General features: G+C 39.5%; 1 pseudogene; it reads left to right on the top strand.

The window, feature by feature from the left end:
* LOC126388642 (uncharacterized) overlaps nucleotides 1-5,136 on the top strand; it is a 33,003-nt pseudogene that overhangs the window by 24,651 nt on the left and 3,216 nt on the right.

The raw sequence follows: 5,136 nt of genomic DNA, 5'->3' as shown, positions 1-5,136 counted from the left end.
AGCCATGCAGAATCTTCATACTGACATATGTTACTCTCCAGGTTGAGGCCTTACCAATGATGTATTTGGTTTAGCTCTACGACAAAGGTTTGATTTTTTCATTTTTTGGACACAAGCCATGCCAGGTCTAGTTTCAGAGAGCACTTTGAAGGCCCAGTGTATAAAATGATTTTAGTTTGTTCCTTTGCTTGTTTTTTTTTTTTTTTTTTTTTACTGTAGATAGTTACTAAAATGAGTCATCCTCAGACAATACAATACTACTAAAAAGTAAACCAATAATAACAATAATGAAATAAGCAAAAATAATATTAAAATGATATTGAAATTTTTAAATCTATTTACAGAGTGGAGTGGTAGCCTAATAGATAACTTAGATGCTATTTTTTTACTATTATTATAGCCTATACTATTATACTATTATTTAGCCTATTATTGTATTTACTTTTAGCATGCTCTACTTTTATCTACTGTGGGCTATATGTTTTAATTTCTGTTCTGTGGCGCTGGCTTGGGGTCCACTCTCCCCTGGTGGAGTGGAGGGTGGCCGGGTTGGCACGGCGGCCGCCTCCCGATGCGGACAGCTCCATGTGATGGTGTTTCCTCTCTGGTTCTTCCGTGCTCAGCCTTATTTTTTTCTTCTTATTTATTTATTTATTTATTAGTGGATTTTGGATTCGGTTACGGCAGACGGACGGCAATCTGAAATGGAATGAAGTCCACACATGGCAGACAGTAGCTACGAAACAGTAGTGGAACGCGCCCCATCCGCCCTCAGCACAATGCTCTTAAAGCTCTACGCTATCAAAAGCTGGCAAAATGCATTTATTTTATTTTCATGGCCTTGACATTAACCTGTCATATTGTTGACTTATCAAGGACACTTCCGTGTTTTTGTGTGTATACAGGAATGTTAAAGATATCATTGAGGAAAACGAGGTTGACGTGATGTTATTGAATCAGGGAATTCATGTGTCCACCACAAAAAAGGATCCTAATTGACTTTACATTGGCATTGTTTCCGTGGTACCGGCACGTAATTTCAACCCATTACGTGCTGCCACCGTGGAATGCGGTGTTAAGAGGTCGTGGTCATTTCACGTATTTCTGTGAGATCAGGTTGCAGATCTCACAGCACACTGTTTATAAACCAGTTTACCAGTTTAATTGCAGGTAATGTTTATTTGTTAAGCCATTTCTCATAAGTATAGACATTCACTGTATATCCACTTTTCTACATGTGGCTGCTGCTGGCTTGAGTCTTGACTCTTTCGTTATCAATAACTTGCAATGGTGAGTTAAATGTTTAAAGTCCAAAAAAAGTAATTTATTAAAGTGTCAAATTGCGGTAAAAGATGCTGTATAAAAGACAGGCTACAACTTTTTTTCCTTGTCCCCCCCTGGAATTATTCTCTAAAATATTACTGTTTATTGTCCCCCCCAACTATGAAATGGGATTTTTGCCCCTGGCTACAATGCTGTGTAAAACACAAAGGAAAAGGGAGAAAGCATAATAATAGGTCCTTCTCAAAAGCCGATTCACAATCAAACTCCGGGTACAGCCACACATTTTGACAAATAAATACAGCTCTTAATTCCACCCCAGGTCTGACTATTGCCTGTCAGCTAATCGCTCGAGCTAGCGGCAGTAGCTGCTTAGCTCGGGCATCACACATAGAAATGTTTCAACTTTTGTCAATATGGACATGCTGCACATCTTAGTTCTGTTAGATTCTCCACAATTCAGTCATTAAATTCATCTTACTGAGACCACCTAGCTAGCAGTTTAACTTACTGTACGCCGAGTAGCAAAAGCATTAAAGCAATAGCTTTGGTTAGCCAGTTCGCCGAGGCCTACAGCTAAGCACAGGGTGTACAGCCTAACGTTAGTTCCTACAGCCACCTACTCTACACTTCAACACTTGGTAGCAGCTTCCTAGTTTGTTTTTAAACAACAAATTCACAACTCATAAAGCATACTTAGAGGTTGTAATCCCGAATCTCCAGATTTGTCCAACAAAGGGAACTGTTGCAAACAATGTGGGTTTCGTTAACCATTGGCAAACTTTCTGGGGAAAACCTGGTCTTATTAGGAGAGACGGCATTCATCCCAGTTTGGATGGAGCTGCTTTCATATCTAGGAACCTGGCCAAGTTTATTAGTAATTCAAAACCCAGACAAGCCAGAGTTGAGACCAGGACTCAGAGTGCTTCTGAGTCCTGGTCCTCGCGTCCTACACGCTTCTCTGAGCTTCTAGTGCAGTTACCTACCCATAGTTTTATACAAATGGTGTCTGTCCCCCGACCACCTAAATTATCTAAATGTAAAATTAAACAAAGAGGAGTTGTGCATAACAACCTCATAAAAATTAAAACCTCTTCTGTGACAGAAAGACAAAACAGGAGAATTAAATGCGGACTGTTAAATATCCGGCCTCTAACATCTAAAGCAGTGTTAGTAAACAAATGAATATCAGATAATCATATTGATTTATTCAGCCTCACTGAAACCTGGCTGTGTCAAGACGAATATGTCAGTCTCAATGAATCCACTCCTCCCAGTCATAATTATACTCTCAATAGAGGCAGCGGCGAAGAGGGGGAGTTGCAGCCATTTTTTACTCTAGTCTATTAATCAGCCCTAAACTTAAACTAGATTATAATTCATTTGAAAGCCTTGTTCTTAGTCTTTTATATCTGACCTGGAAAACCTCGCAGCCACTTTTATTTGTTATAGTGTACCGTGCTCCTGGCCCGTATTCTGAATTTGTATCTGAATTCTCAGAGTTTTTATCCAGTTTAGTTCTTAAATCAGATAAAGTTATTATTGTAGTTGATTTTAACATTCATGTTGACGTTGATAATGACTCCCTGGCTACCACGTTTATCTCATTATTAGACTCCATTGGCTTCAGTCAGGGTGTACATGAACCCACTCATTGTTTTAACCATACCCTCGATCTAGTTCTGACGTATGGAATTGAAATTGATAACCTAACAGTCTTTCCACAGAATCCCTCGCTATCGGATCATTATTTGATTACTTTTGATTTCTTTTTACTCAATTACACGCCACTCATCAACAGTTACTATACTAGATGTTTATCAGATAATGCTGTCGCAAAATTTAAGGCAATGATTCCTCCGTCGTTAAATTTAATACTGTCCTTCAGTCACAGAGGTTTCCTGTACTGACTTTAAACTCTCCTGAATTGATCATCTTGTCGATAGCGCCGTAGGCTCGCTGCGAACAACACTCGACTCCATAGCACCTCTTAAAAAGAAGCTAACAAAGCAAAGAAAGTTCGCTCCTTGGTATAACTCTCAAATCTGTAAGTTAAAACAAATACTGTGAAAATTTGAAAGGAATTGTCGATNTAGCAGTAATGATTTTATGAGCTTTTTTAATGACAAAATTCTAACTATTAGAGGCAAAATTCATGACCTCTTGTCCTCAGATAGTACCTATCTGCCCTCAAACACAGCTGTAAGACCTAATATATATTTAGATTACTTCTCCCCAATTTCTCCTCAACAATTGACCGCAGTGATTTTTTCATCTAAATCACGTGTCTCTTAGACCCCATCCCAACTAGGCTACTTAAGGAAGTCTTACCTTTAATTAACACTCACTTATTAGACATGATCAATATATCTTTATTAACAGGCTATGTACCACAGTCTTTTTTTTTTTATATGACCAAAGTTTTTTATTTTCCATGTTTCAGGACATTACATTACAGTAACAAACAAAACAATACAGACACCTAAACACGATATCCACCTACAGGGTACAACACAGGTACCACATGACCAAAAAAATAAATAAATAAAAAACAAACAAACAAAAAAACAACACAATAAAACAAAACACGTTCAAAGGCATTCAGTTGTCTACTAGTTACAGTCTTCAGTGGTTGTTTTAGACAGCAGGAGTAAAGGTTACTTCACCACATCGCACTAGATCTAACTTGGTAGGTGCACAGTCTAGTCAAGGGGGTGTACCGTGGTCCTATAAAAGGCAGCTTTTTTAAAGATCATGGCCCTTTAATAAAATCAATATATTTTCCCCATTTGGCATGGTATGTGTGAAGCCGTTGTATCATCCTGTATGATAACTCTTCATATGCTGCTACTGTACCTAAATAAGTGAACCACAGTCTAGATGGGGGGAGATCTTCTGATTTCTATTCCCTAATAAGTAGCTTACGACCCAGCATGATGGCTGTATGGATCCATTTTCAGGAATGCCCTTCCTGCCCTTTAAAGGGGCAGGGTCCCCCAGTACATACAAACTAGGTCGGAATGGAATGTCTTGACCCATGATTAGTTTAATGTTTTCATGAATTGCTGTCCACCACATCTGAACCTTGGGGCAAGACCATAGCAAATGCATAAGGGTGCCTGGGGCCTGCTTACCTCTCCAGCATGTTGGGTCCTCCCTTAACCCCGCCCTATGTAATTTTGTAGGGGTCCAATAAGCCCTATTTAGGATTTTAAATTGTATTAATCTAGTCCTGATCTCTCGAGAGGATTTTTTAAGGTTTTGCAAAATGGAGCTCCACTCTTTATCACTAAATGACTGACTTAGGTCTGCCTCCCATGTCCGTCTGAGGCCATCCGTCCGCTCACCTAGCCTATCCAACAGAGCAGAGTAGAATAATGAGGCCTCTTTACCCTTACCAAAGGCACCAAGTATTTCCTTAAGGATATCTGTACTTGAGAGAGTCACTTGAGGATTTGGAACAGCATGGTTAAGTGTCTAATTTGCAGGTATCTCCAAAATTGATTCTGAGGTATACCATATTCCTCTTTCAACATAGTAAACGATTTAACTACGGACCCATTATACAGTATATATCCTTTAGAGTCACAATGCCTTTTTCAGCCCATATTTTCCAATAAAAGGGTTTTTTATCAATTTGGATTCAGCCACAGCCATGCTGAGGGGAATAGATAAGAATCTGACTTATAGGTGCGAGACACTTTTTTCCAGATTCCTTTCAAGTGCAGGATAATGGGATGAGTCTTAGCCTTCATAGGTAAAGGGGCAATAAGCGAAATCGTTTCACGTTTCATGATGAGCCACTCCTCCCTCTGCCTCTGCTCTCCAACAACCCCCAACCCCCCCCCCCCCCCC

Source organism: Epinephelus moara, chromosome 4 (genome assembly GCF_006386435.1).
Source record: "Epinephelus moara isolate mb chromosome 4, YSFRI_EMoa_1.0, whole genome shotgun sequence".
Taxonomy (NCBI): Eukaryota; Metazoa; Chordata; class Actinopteri; order Perciformes; family Serranidae; genus Epinephelus; species Epinephelus moara.
This window is presented reverse-complemented; position numbering and strand designations above follow the sequence as displayed.